The sequence below is a fragment of the Tamandua tetradactyla genome, chromosome 4 (assembly GCF_023851605.1).
Source record: "Tamandua tetradactyla isolate mTamTet1 chromosome 4, mTamTet1.pri, whole genome shotgun sequence".
NCBI lineage: Eukaryota > Metazoa > Chordata > Mammalia > Pilosa > Myrmecophagidae > Tamandua > Tamandua tetradactyla.
Window position 1 is genome coordinate 158,648,062 of NC_135330.1, and position 15,358 is coordinate 158,663,419.

The window sequence follows — 15,358 nt, forward strand, 5'->3', positions numbered from 1 at the left end:
CCTCTTCTTCTGGTTGTGTCTCCTGCAAAGGCTCCCTTCCTAGAGTTGCAGATACCAACAGACAACCATTCCTTCTGTACTCCCAGAGAAACTTTTGAATGGGCTCTGTTCCTGCTAGGGACTTCAGTGCCTCTGCTCTCATAACACCATCTATTCTCTGGGTTTATGGTTTTAGGGGGAGTAGTGAAATCCAGCTGTGGTCAGTCACCGATTCATCTCTCTGTCTTATCTGACTTTGCAGTTCTGCAATATCTGTGTAATCAGATTAGTTGCCTATAATAAATTCCATTGACTGAACTTCCTGATGAGCATTGACTTTACAGAACCCAAATTTTATACGTACTGATGGCTGAGGCAGATCACGTTTACAATCAAATCACCTGGCTTCACTATATTCATAGGTAGGCATTGTAGATGCATACTGAGAATTCTGTGCAACAATAAATGAAATGTCAAGTTCAGAATGGATTATAAAAGTGTGGAGTTTAGAAAGTAATAACATTTACAAATAAGGATATATGTCTCAATCCCTATAGATACATTGATAACGCAAGTAAACCAACATGGCAGACAGTTGTTCTTTCCCATCATAGTAACTCTAGTGCGTACAGCCGTACCTGATACATGGTAGCGTCAGTGTCAAAGACAAAGCAGAGCCTCAGGACAAAAATACAAATTTTATAATCATTATTGTGCAGGGAATAATGAAATTCTTTTAAAATTAGAATTTAAGACAAGATGTTGAAATACCCCAAACTAGGAAACATGAGTCTTCATAATGAAGAATAAACTGTGTTGTTATATTTGAAATTATGCTATTAGATTATAAACACTGAATAGAAATGCAACAATATATCACATATAAGTGAAATCTTAATAGAATTTTTAAATCTTGGAAGACATTTGCCTAACCTATGCAACTTTGGCCAATAAGGAGACAAATTGTTAAATAACAACTTACAAAAGATTAAGAGGATGTATTGGATCAAACTTGTTTTTTAGTCAATCCAGTTGTTGATATGCTCACTTATTTTAAAATAAGTGTATAATTTCCTAAGGCTAAGGCTCATTGTAATGCTTACTATAAAGATTTTAAATTTTGATTACATGACATGCTTTTTCTTTATGTAAAGCAAAGAAATAGAATGCTGGTAATAACAATTTTATACAAGTTATTGCCAGTAGAAAAATCCTTAAAGGTGTTAATTACATGAGCAACTCTAGGTACTTTTCCTTCCTATTTACTTTGAATACACGTTAATTATATTATCTCTTTAACCATACAAATACTCAAAACATGAATATCTATCATAATGTCTTACAATGAATAAAACATCTGGCCAATATCTAATTGTTATAACAATATTTACAAGTTTTGAATTACAGATTTTAATATATTTGTTATAAAATTACAGCTAATTATATAAAATATCTGAAATGGAGGGTTTAAAATACATATATATTTAAAAGATATTTATATGTTTGAACACTTCAGAGAGTAAATTTTTTTAAATATTGAAATAGCTAAAATATCTGAAGATCAGTCAAATAAAATGAAATGAAATCAGTAACATGGCACGATTTCCATGCATGATATGATGAGAGCATCTGAAAACACACAAAGAAGAATGATAAAAAGATCTCTTAACTAGTGGCAATCTGGCTAAGACTCAGACCTCATGATCTGATGGGAATTTTAAGAATAATGAACATTTCAAACACTAGTAGAAGACCATGATAAGTGAGATCCTGTAAGGAAACTGTCACTTCGGTTTCATGAATTATACTAAAGATATCTGTCACAAGAATTCAATTATTGAGCTATTCCTTTAATCAAGGCGATTATCTTAATGAGGATATGATCAGTCATTTTACAGGTAACACCTGGAGATCACATAGAGCAGGTGATTCAGAAACCCAGTTAAATGTTACAAAACAAGCGGTAGTGAACGTAGTTTGGCAGACAGCATAAAGAATTACTGATGGTAATCAACTCAAGGACACCTTGACAGCTGAAGGGAACTCTGCCTTACATGGTACCCAGACACAGGCAACAACAGAGCTTGAGGCATATTTCCATCCCTACCAACTCCAGGTAACATCCATTATGGCAGGGAAATTTGTCATTTTTTTAAACTATTATATCCCCATGCCAAGAACAGTTCCTGCAATAAGATATGTACTCGAAATAAGATTTGTTGAAAGAGGCTGCAAAAATTATGTCAATATATGTTGAGACTTATGCAGACAATATCTTCTAATTCAAGACCATTATCCAGTGACTGGAAAGATTTGGAAAATGTGCTAAAGACCATGAGTGAAGTGAGCAGATTAGATCATCACCTAGAAGTGAGAGTTCAAGGGCAGAGTGGAGCGAGCACCAAGATTGATTTATTAGTTCATTACTCAAATGATTAATCCTTGGTCAGTAAAAACAGTATAATTTAAATAAAAAGTTTGAGTTCTGGTCCACAGACAGTGTAATAGCTAAAAATAGGCTTTGGACAATGTGCGTGGTGCATGATTTTGCGCGAGTTCATATGTTTTTCCTATAGCTTTCATCACCTTTTTAAAGAGACACATGACCCTTTGCTTGGTTAAGTCCAGCAACTTACATTGTCCTTGGAAAACATCTCAGGATCTGGCGCTCAGACCTCGGGCTGGAATCACAGAGGTGAGGCTAACGTTAGATAGTGATGAATAGCACAGGATTTTGGTTGCATGAGAGAAATGAATTTTTTTTTCCAATTAGCTGAGATTACGAAAGGAAACTAAGCAAAGCTAAAAAGTATGAAACATATTCAAAGTCAAAAATTAAAGGTGCTGGATTACAGGACAGAAAGAAGTTATATGCTTTAAAATAATTCTATGAACCTCCAAGGTATAAGATTCAGCCAAAGCCTATTGAAGTCAAATTTGAAGCAGTCTCAAAGGAAAGGATGGCTGGAAAACCACAGACATGCTTCACCCACAATTGTATAGCTCTCTTTCAGTTTGGTCCAGTTGCCAAAGTAAACTGTTAGCAATGAATAATGGGAAATATGAATTGCTCTTGAATTTATCTTTACATTCAAGGAAATAAAAAAGTAATATCTGCCACAAAGAATTTCTGGAACTTTAATGGTAACAGCTTTCCTAACTATTCTGTCCCTTCTCTCAACGACATTTCCTATCAAAGCTGCAGCTCATACGAAAGTGGGCATTTGTGGTCTCAATTTGAAGACTGACCATCACAACAATGGGGAAAGGTTTAGTGGTTATTAAAGGAACTATTTCAGCATCAGTGATCATTTTCAGTTCAGGCCTTAATCTGGCATTCACTCTTAATAGCCAAAAGAAAGAGGATAAAAGCTCTCACGGCACAGGGGGCAAAACAGGTTTTGTCCAGCACAAGGAACAGAGAGGTAAGGTAGTTGCCCAGAATACAGAACACTCAGGTTAGATCAGGACAGAGCCAAGCTAAAGTAGTCCAAACACAATGGGAGAAAGGTCACTTCTGGGGTAATAAATAACTGGTAACAGTGTGATTTTGGAGGAAGCAACCTTTTCTAATACAATTGAGAAAATGCTTATCCTTAAAGTGAATTCTGAGCAACTGTAGAGAAGAGATAAAAGAAGTTTCAGAAACAGTAGGTTCTCTGAAATAAGATGCTGGCATTAAAAAGACTATTGACCTGTGTTCAGAATCTCATGGGGTATGCAGAGATAATCAGCAAAATAAATGGATGAAAAAAAGACTGTCGAGCCGCCCAAAAAAGAGTTTCCTTAATCACACAGTTTAGTCCTTTCACTAGACTCTTTGGGAGAAGAGGGTGAAAAAAATTCCAGCAGTATATTATGCAATAACAATATAAGCACAGGATAAGAAATTCCTGCAGATAATAATTGTTGTTTAAATGTTACTGTGTTTCTCCTTTTCATCCCATTATCCTCCACGGAAATCGCTGGCTCCACTGCATCAAGAAGAGATAATTTTGAATATCCCAGTGCAGAAATCACCTGAAAATAGCACCTTTCCAGGCTTTTCTGTCATCAAATCCTGAACTCCTTAAGAAGATTATACTAGGACCAAAGAAAGAAGACTGTGTCTCTTAAAGAGGAGATGCAGAAACAAAGAAGCATGGATTAGATGAATCACATGATGCTCACTCACTAACAATGAGGTGTCATCACAAGAAATAGTGGCTGTACTTATCCTATATATTGTGCAAAATCAATTTTGAAAAAGAATAATAGAGTTAGAGGAATTCTCAGTGTTAAAGCTTACTATATAACTATAATAATGAAGATGATATGATATTAGCAGAATGTTAGAAACATAGATTGGTGGAAAAGAAACAAGAGCCCAGAAGTAGATTCATGCAAATGATCCAATTAATTTTTTAAGAGAAGTTCAGTGGAAGAAGGATAGCATTTTCCATGATTGTGCTGCAGCCATTGGATATCCATAAGCGATAAAATGAAACTTGACCTCACACATAGAAAGAAAATTAACTCAAAGTGAATCATGGACCTAAATCTAAAACATAAAAGCATATTATCTCTAGGAAAAAAAACCACAGAAGAAACCCTGAATTTAGAGTTAAAGGGTTCTTAGACTAGGCACAAAAACAAAATTCATGAAAAGAAACACTGATAAATCGAATTTAAAACTATTTTTTTTATCCCGCTAAAGACCGTGAGAGCCTAATGAAAGCTTATTCTCACACAGAGCTTTATCCAAAATAGCTCCAAACTGGGAACTTCCCAAATATCTTTCAGTGGGTGAATGTAAACAAACTGTGGTACATTCACAACACACAGTACTATTCAGCAATGAAACAGAGCAATGTATTAATACAAGCAAAACTTTGATGAACTTCAGGAGATTGTGCTGCGTGATAGAAGACAATCTCAAAAGGATACATACTGCATGATCCCATATAACAGTCATCAAATAACATAATTATAGAAATGCAGAAGAAGTCAGTGGTTCCCAAGACTTAGGAATATGACAGAAAGTGACGGTTGTGATTGCAAAGGGGTAGCACAAGGAGGTCTTATGGTGATGGCTCAGTTCTGTCTCTTGACTGTGGTGGTAGGTACAGAAAGCTATAATCGTGATGGAGTTGCACAGAGCTATACACACACATAAATACAAGTTTACATAGGGTAAAATCTGAATGAGCTTTATGAATTATACCAATGTCAATCTCATAGTTTTGATAGCATAATATCTATTTATGCAAGATTCTACCACTGGGAGAAGCTGAATGAAGGGTGCAAGGGTCTTCTCTTCTTCACATCTTCCTATGAATCTATCATTATTAAAAATGAAACACCTAAACCATCAATTTTATGTATTACAAATATAATATAAATATTCAAAATATTTAGTTCTGTATTTCTTTTTTGGCATGAAAAGTGAAATAATATATTAAGAACCTACTACACATGCCAAAAGAAAATGTCATGTCTCTACAGACATGTAGATATTTGTAAGGATTTTTTAATTAATGACAGACTCCTAAACACAATAAGAATCATTAGGAATATTATCTTACCAATCAACTGACTTCTGCGTAGACCTTAAATTTGTGTTTTTCAGTAGATGTTTTTTATTTCACCTCAGTCCTGAGAAGAATCTATATAGGCAGTAGAGAATTATAATTTCAGAGAAGGCATGTTTTGAAATGTTTAGTCTGTGTGTGTGTGTGTGTGTGTGTGTGTGTGTGTGTGTGTGTGTGTGTGTGTGTGAAGGGGAGTGGGCAGTGTATGAATCCAGAAATGGTATAAGTAAAAGCTTAATATAAACAGCGGCACTGTGATTTTTTTCCCAGATATCCCTGTCATGAAATCTTGATTTTCTTGGCTTTCTCATTTATAAAGGGCTGGAGGCTGACCTAACATATCTTATTCCTTTCAAAGTATAGACATCACTCAAGTTATTGCAACATTTTTCTTTTTGTTTTGCCAATAAACATATTTCTGTTCATTTTGTTTTAGCAATGTCAAGAACAATAGAATCCATTTACACAAAACATTTCAATTAAACAAGTTTCTCCCCAAGGAATGTGCGCAGAGTAAGCCAGAAAATTTTAGGGTAAATAACAAGATAAGCTACAAATGTACAAATACAGGTATGTATAAATATTTATTAACCCCTATTGTCCTATAAGAGTGAAAAGGAGGCCTGAGTTGCCTCGACTGCACAAACACAGTTGAAATTTTAATTGCATATTTTTCATACAAAAATAAATGAGCATATGTAGAAAATAGACTACACCAAAATGTATGAGAAGAAGAGAAAGGCACTATCGTTTCCATAGTAACAGAATGTTTAGGCAGTTTCTGTAGTACCATGGTAACTGAAGAATAAAGAATAGTGAAGACAGTCCTAGCAGCTGGAGCGAGGGGAGCAGCGGCAGTGGCCAGCAGCCCAGGGTCGCCCAGGCTCTCGGCGCCTCTCGGCGCGCACCACCGGCACGCACCCTCCGCCGCCAAGATGCCCAAGAGGAAGGTCAGCTCTGCGGAAGGCACAGGCAAGGAGAAGCCCAAAAGAAGGTCGGCGAGGCTGGCAGCTAAACTTGCTCATGCAAAAGTAGAAAAGCAGCCAAAAAAGGCGTCGAGAAAGAAGTCTTCAGGCAATAAAGTTCAACCTAAACAGAAAAGGGGAGCAAAGGGAAAGCAAGCTAAAGTGGCTAATAGAAAAACTAAGGATTTACGTGCCGAAAATGGAGAACTTAAAAGTGAGGAGCGCTGAGCCTCTGACGAAGCAGGAGATTAATAAACCAAGTCTCATTAATTTCGAATACCATGTCTTAGCAGGGGTCCCTGTTTCTCCCTTCTCTGTACAATCCAGAGAAAATTTTGATCGACTATTTTGTAAATGCAAGGTTTTTAGTAGCTCTAGAAGAAGCATTTTTAAAGGAGATTGGAATCCTACCTCATCCCACTTTTTAAGTTTAATTTTTTTTCTTTTTTTAAAGAGGGGAAATCATTTGCTGGTTGTTTATTTTTTGATACAACCAGAAAAGAGTGGGATAGGGAGGCTTGGACTATCTCGGATGTCAATTTAGCATCCCATAGGTGGGGAGTGGCAGTTTTTATACCTTATAATACAGCACATTCTAAATGATGATTTGAAGTGAGAGTCATATGTTTAATACATGTTGGACATTTTAAATTACTTTATTTCCATGTTTCTTAAAATTTCTCCCTAATGTTGGCTCCCCCTGTCAGAATTGTGTGCTCTTTGTAACACCTTGCTCGTGGTCATCCGGTTTTCCTAATAACTTTCTTACATGCGGGAAAGACTGGAAATGTAAGTGACGTGTATGAGATTAAATTGTGAACTAGTGGGACTTACAATGTAACAGTTTACCAACATTTGAAGATAGTCATACTTGATATCTTCGTAGGGAAAACATGCCTCCAAATTATAAGCTGGAAAGTCACTGGAATAACTTGAGAAAAGAATCACAACTACACGGCCTTTTAGATTTTTGGTACATACAATAAGAATTGTGCACAAATGTTTGTAATATCGGTGCGCTGATGTTCAGAACGACCAACAAAATCTCAATTATGAAAGAATTTTTTGAGTCCGTGGGTTAAATTCTAGCTTAAGTTTTATTTAGAGTATTGGTACATTGGGTCTTCCAGAGTCATTTTAAATTTGAAAGAGTGAAATGTTTCATTTGTCTATAATATTTGAACATCTATAGTGTACGTTGAAGTGTTTGCATGACTATATTGGTTTAAGAATGGAAAAGAATCCAATAATCCAGTGTCCTCTGATGAAAAATAAAAAAGCTTTTCTTTCATGTTAGGTAGGCTTATGATACAGAACAAGATAGAATTAAATCTAGTATGGTTTGTTTTTCATGGTATTTTTGAGAATTGCTTACATGTATATTGAACATCAATTTTACTCTGTTAATAGTCTGTAGAGGGTAGTGTAGGCCAACTGCACCTATTTGGCAAATGTGAAACTGGACCAGTTTTCCATAAAGATCCAAGAATATATCTGCCTATCACAATCCCCATTTATTCCATGAGTTGCAATAAAAATACTTACTTGAATGAAAAGAATATTGAGTACATAGAAAAGATAAATTTACAAAACTAAAAGATTCATATTAAGAAAGTTGTCACCTGACTAAGAAAAAACATCTTTGGTAATTCTTCTTTGAATCAGAACCTTGTTTTGGTCTTATGGGGTTAGTTTTATGAAGAACTAGAAAAGTATTTCCAAATTTAAATAAGGCCTGCACTATTCCACTGTTGAAATATGCTTGGCTGGATTCTCTAATGGTTGCTGTAAGGATTAAATAAAATGAGAAATGTTTGAGAAAGTATTCTGTAAATGGCAGAACTACACAAATTCATCATTATAACTCAGATCTTTATAATAAAACACTCTGCCACTTCTCATGTTAGCAGCACCACTTGTTTTCATGGAAAGTTTCTTTCATTTTAAAAGTTGTTTAGTTCACTCTTCATAATTCCAATGATTTTATTTTGCACAGGAAACTTATTTTCCTAAAGGTTACTTTTCCAATTATTTAACTGTATTTTTATCTATTATTCCATTAGGAAAACTAAAAGTGAATTCATAATTTATAAGAGAAATAAAATGGAGCTAAGGACAGAGTGAGGCTATGACCCATGATCAGTTTTCTTTAGGCAGAAAAAAATTGGCTCTGATGACCCAGTTCTATGGAGAATTGCTTAACTTTTTACTTGCAGATCTGATCTAATGAAATATATACTGAAGTTTTTAAAATAATTAAATATAAACAAAAAAAGTAGTGATGATTGACCATTGCTCTATTTTTCTCATTTTAGATTTCCTTAAATGCAGGTAAATCTTCAATATTTGGTTACCCTTTTTTTACCACTTTATTAAACCATAGAACATTTAATGGGAGAATTATTAACTTGGTTAAATTTTGCTATGTCATTTTGCTATGGATATTGTGGTCAAGAAGGCTGCTTATTCAACACAATAGAAAGAATCATATTAAAACCACTCTCCTAGTTTCTATAACATAGAATGACAGGGTAGTGGTTCAGCATTCATTGTCTGAAGATGGGTTATCTGACTTCCATCTCTAGCTCCTCTGTTTCCTTTGTTGGATGCAGCAAATTGCCCTCTCTACCTTGTTTGGCCCTCTGTAAATTGGAAATTATTTTGTGTCTATCACAGATGATTTGAAAATTAAATGAACTAATCCATGTAAAGCCATTAGAAGGAAACCCAGCATGTAAAATACACCTGTTAAGTATTACTATTATTATTGCAGTAATTTCGTTTTTATTTACAAATATGCAAGCTAATCTAGGCAAGAAAATATACTCTTAAAGATGAAAACTATATTCAATAATTGTTTAATTTCTTATAAAATCTCAATTTTCTCTTATTATAAAAGCAGATATTTCTTTGACTTATGTATATAATGTCATAAAATAGCTATTCCAGCCAAGTCTGCATCATACTTGATACCAGTGAAATTTTGGACCATAGATTTTAATTGAAATCTTTTAGTATTTTTTCGCACAGAGCATAGTTCACTTATAACTTGCTTTCTTGTATGTAGTCTTAACTGTTCCTTTTTTGTGGTTTGCCATTTCTAGAATATTATCTACAGAGAAAGACTAGATGGTCTCTTTTTGATAGTTCAAAGAATTACTCATCTTGAAGAAGAAATTTTAACTTTTGCCAAATACGATGTTAGGTTATGAGACTTCTACTGTGTATATATATTATTTCAGGTAAGATGCAGAAAACCAAGATAAAAGTAGAATAATCAGGTGAATGCAATATGCACATGAAAGGTAAATAGTTTGACATATGATAAGACTGGACTCCAATTTCTTCTTCTGTCAATTCTTGATATATGAATTTGGGCAATTCCCTGAAAACTCCATCAGTGTATTGTAGTAAGTAGACCTAAATTCCATGAAACTTAGGAAATAATGGTTGTAAAATGGATTATAGATATAAAGCATTAGAAACATAATAGGTTTACAATAGAACCATAACAGAAACAATAATAGTCTCAGGAAGCAAGAAGCTGAAAAGTCAACAGAATTCAGAAGAGAAAGGAGAGACCAAGAAAGGGTACCATTTGCATGGTTATGCGATAGAGGTCCAAGGATCACTGGCCTCCAACCCCAGAATGCCTGTCTTTGGGAAGAAAATATCACCTTGATGATGCCTTGATTTGGACTTCTTCTATTCACAAAAATTTGAGTCAGTAAATTCCTATTGTTTAAGCCAATCCATTGTGTTGTATTTACTTTAGCAATAAGGAAACAACATTAATCTAGGTGAAAACTTTTGGAGTCCTTCTCTCCCTAATGAAGTGATTGTGGAAGCATAAAGTGAGTTAGAACCTCCATTAACCTGGGTCATTAAATAGAAATACCCTTATAATTCACAAGACATATAGCATGAGTGAGAAATAAGCTTAAGGTTTGTTTTGAGTCTAGTGACATTTTGAGTTTGTTAGTTCCTACAGAGAAAATTAGTTTCTCATTGCTGGCACAATTTTTAATTGTAGTTTTTCTTGTGATAAATGATTTTATTCTATTCCCAAAGCCAAGTGAGTGAGAGGAATGGCTTTACAAAAATACCTTACAGAAATTTTAAAAATGCCTGCAAAAAAAATAATAACTTTGTTACTTCAGTACATAATGTCTGCTAAGGCTGCAGACTTGCTGCTATGCCTTTGAGCAAAGGTAACCATAAGTAAAATACTTGAGGACATGTAGGAATACAATAAGATAGATTCTAGTAGGAAAGCTCACATTTCTACCTTTTGGTATGGCAAAAAAAGCATGAGTTTTCCATGGAACAGCTGGACACTACCTGAGTTTGAGCTGTTGTGACAGTTTCCCAATGGCCTGATGCATAAGGAACCTCAACAGCTAGAGGTTATTTGGTGAATAACAAGTGGCGAAAATGAAGAGTCAACAAAGTTCAATATGAAGCAGGGTCCCAAATGTAGGGAACTGTGCTGTGGAGAAACCCAGAACACCCTCCAAAGAACTCATGTGCACACCCTGTGGAAAGTCAAACATTTGGATGCCTGCTTCTCAGGAAATGGTTCAGAGATGTTTGCCCAACTCAATCAGGATGTGACTTAATCCTATTAAGAGACAGCAATATCCAACAGAAATAGGACAAAAGTAATGTCAGTTAGTTATATCGTATAAATATCAATGCCTTTCTCTTTCCCTCTTTCTCACCTGTAAACACCAGGGTAGATTGATCCTCTGAAGAGGGAAAATAAATTTTTGAGAGGCAATCCTGGACCTGACCGTCTTGTTCACTCTAACATGAAGCGTGGGGACAATGAAGGGATTCCATCACAGCACCACTCCACTGAAGTAGTTTTAATGCCAAATCCAATTTATAATGGGTAATTAAAGTTGTGATAAGGATTAGGATTAGAAGATTATACTGAATGACTTTTAATAATCAGAAATTACCCGAGATTTTGAAATTTGGCCAACATACCATCAAATACTGGATTTTTGAAAGGTAATGGAAACTCACCATAGAGAATGGAATCAGTGACTGAAAAAAGATAAACTATTTCAAGTTTATACCACACTATTTTGAGACTCTTCAATAATTTTGTTTCTATCCCACTTTAAGGAGAAGTAAAGTCTACTTAAGTGCTGGTTAAATGATCAGTTTTAACTTGACAGATCTAGGAAAGGATGGAGTCAACATTCAAGGTAGGTTATCTAACCAACATGTATTATAATGAAATTTTAAAAACAAAACCCAAAACAAGATAGTTTATTAGTTCTAATGATTCACTTGTTGATTTTTTATTATTGTTTTCTGTATAGTCATCCAAGAATGGAAATAGTTTTATTTACTCCTTTAGAATTTAGATGCCTTTCATTTCATTTTCTTGCCTAATAATTCCAGCTACAACTTCCGATATGTTGTTGAATAGCAATGCTGAAAGTGGGTTTGCTTGTCTTGTTCCTGACCTTAGGAAGAAAGTTTTTAGTCTTTGCTATTGCATAATATGTTAGCTGTGGGTTATTATATATATGTCCTCAACATGTTGAGAAAGTTCCTTTCAATGCTTATTTTTTCCAAGTGTTATTATCTTGAAAGGGTAGAGTTTTGTCAAATGCCCATTTTGCATCAATTGAGATGACCATGTGAATTTTTCCTTCATTCTATTAATGCCAGGTAATACATTGATTGATTTAGTTATGTTGAACCTACATTGCATTCCTCTTATAAATTTCTCTTTCTCACAGTGTATATATGCTCATTTTAATATGCTGTTAGATTTTATTTGCTAGCATTTTGTTGGATATATATCCTTAAGAGAAACTCAACTATATTTTTATTGTCTTGTGATGTTTTTATCTGATTTAGGTATCAGAGTAATGCTAGCCTCAAAAAATGAGTTAGGAAGAGTCCCTGCTTCTTAAATTTTTTTGGAAAAGTTTGAAAAGGATTGATGTTAGTTTGTCTTTAATTGTTTGGTAAAATTTACCAATGAGACAATACAGTCCTGGACTTTTCTCTGTTGGGAAATTTTTGATAACTGACTCAATCTCTTTACTTGTTATAAGTCTGTTGAAATAGTCTATTTCTTTTTGTGTCAGTATAGATAAGTTGTGTTTCTAGAAATTCGTCCATTTTCTCTAGATTACCTGATATTTTTGGTGTGCAATTGTTCATAGTGTTCTTTTATAATCCTCTTAATTTCTGTAAGAATGATAGTAATGTCATTACATTTCATTTCTGATTTTAATTAGTTGCTTCTTTTTTTCTTTGCTATTAGTAGTTAAAGTATTTCCAATTTTGTTTTTCTTTACAAAGAATCTTCTGGTTTTGTTGATTCTTCAGGTTATTTTTCTCTTTGCTAATTTGTTGATCATTACTCTGATCTTTATTATTTTCTCCCTTCTACTAATTTTAGGTTTAATGTGCTTTCTATTTTCTAGCTCTTTGAGGTATAAAATTAGATTACTAACTTGACATCTTTTTTCTTTGCTAATGTCATTTACAGGTATAAACTTCCCTCTAAGCACTGGGTTGGCTGTATCCAATATAATTTGGTATGTTGTGCTTCATTTTCTTTAGTTTCTAAGAATACTCTGATTTCCTCTTTGACTCATTGTTTTTTTTTATTATTATTTGTCAGTGTTCCAGATATTTTATTATTGATTTCTAGATTCATTCATTATGGTTAAATGTTTAGTTTTGCTAATGACAGAATGCAATATATCAGAAATGGACCAGTTTTAACTGTGAGAATTTATTAGCTTACATATACATTTATAGTCTAGACTGCTAAAATGTCCCAATTAAGGCAGCAACAAGATGATACCTTTTCTGAACACCAGTTATCAATAAGCTTGGGTTCCTCTATCAGATAGTTAGGCACATGGTAATGACTGTTGGTCCTTCTCTTCTCATTGCTTTCATCTTCTGCCTTCAGTGTCTTCAGTGTGTTCCTCTTGGTTTTCTGTGGGTCCTCTTAATTTCTCCTGGTAGCTTCTCTCTATTTCATCACTTAGACTCTGTATGTGCGGTATCTTCTTTATCTTCCTTATAAGAGGAGGAAGACCCATGCTGAATGAAGCAGATCATATCTCAATTGAAATAATCTAATTCAAAGTTCCCACCCAAAATAGTTCTACACCCACAGGAAGGGATTAGAAGAACATGACCTCTTCTGTGGGACATAATAATGTAAAAAAATAGTGACATTTATGTGTCAAAATATAAAAAGATATTTTGTATGATTTCAAACTTTTTAAATGTATCGAGACTTGTCATGTGACCCAACATATGGTCTCACCTGAGACTGATCCATGTGCACTTGGAAAGAATGTGTGTTCTTCTGTTGTCGGTGGAGTCCAAAAATTCAAAACACAAGCTTTGTGGATTTTATTGTATTTAAAATATTAATGAATATTAACCCAATGGCATTAACATATGTATTAATATTAGTTTCCAATAACGTACATTCTGGAACCTCAAAACAAAGGCAATGCAAAACCTTTGACTTCTTTGGAATTTACATCAAACTTTCATACTCTTTGTCTGTACTAGTTCTAATTGTATCCTACTTTTAAAAATAGCTAATTAGTAAAAAGCTCAAATTCACCTGCATACAATTGTATATTTATGCTTTTATTCTTGCGATCACTTTTTTACTCTAATAAATTATATATCTGTAAATATTATTTGCAATTTATTCTAATGTATCATTTTAAAGTGTAAAAATTTCAAGCATTCCTTCCTTATCACTTCTCCACATTTTTAAAGGTAGAATCAATGTTTTCATTTTCCCAAAACAAACATTAACACAGAAAAGCATGTGATTCATTGGATTCCTAACATTATGCCCACAACCTTCATTAGCATTATGTTTTGATTAATTATTAATAACCAATGGATTGAGTTTCAACATTATTAGATGCAATTTAAGATACTTATAAAACCCCAAATTATAGGAGAGGTCAAAATTTCATTATTTCCTTCTATTTGGCTTCATCTCACAAATTATGTGCATATCCTAGGTTTATTTACTGTTGATAGCCAACTTTACTTTTAAGAGACCGTTTCAAAATTTCAGAAAAGATAGCGAGGTATGTGGTATACATCCATCTCTTTAAGTCATTGGCTTAGTGGGAATCATTGCTCTAATCTGTCCCCAGCCTGTCCTTCATTTCTTAAAGACATTACCACTCTGAAATATCACTTGTGGGACAAAAATTTGGATTTTTCTCCATAAGATGGATTATAATAGGGAGGTGTTTGCAACTCGCATAGTGTTATTATGTAGGCTATTGAAAAACTACCTTTGAATCTGAATCTATTCATAGAAGAAATATTCAACCTTGTATTCTATTTAGTGGTTGCGTTCCCAAGTAATTTAACATTCTAATGACTGTTTTATTTATAGGATAAAAATATAGGTCCTGATTTGATTTACTTAATTCAAAATGGAAAAAAAAATCTATATCTAAAGGAAAATATCCAATTTAAAGTAAATTTATTTCATCTATCTTTCTCTACCAGTATTCCACATCTGCTTCACTTTAATATTTAGACACAGGATAGAATTTGCCACTTTCCAAACAGAATGCTTTTTCAGGAATCCATGTATGTTTTATATGGCTCTCTCTGTCCTTCTGCCACCACTTAAAGCATACTTATTATTCAGTACCCAGGTAAAAATTGTATTTTTGGTGAAGCTTTTTCTCACTCTAGAGAGTTCGTTAAATTTCTTTCTCCTTTGGGACTTAAAATAATGCATATATGGAAAAGTTAGCATTAATAAATGGAACAACACTAATTAAATTTAGCCATACACCATTCACT

General features: G+C 33.9%; 1 pseudogene; it reads left to right on the plus strand.

Moving 5' to 3' along the window:
* Positions 1–6,374: 6,374 nt before the first annotated feature.
* Positions 6,375–6,791, plus strand: LOC143679470 (non-histone chromosomal protein HMG-14 pseudogene; annotated as a pseudogene).
* Positions 6,792–15,358: the final 8,567 nt, after the last annotated feature.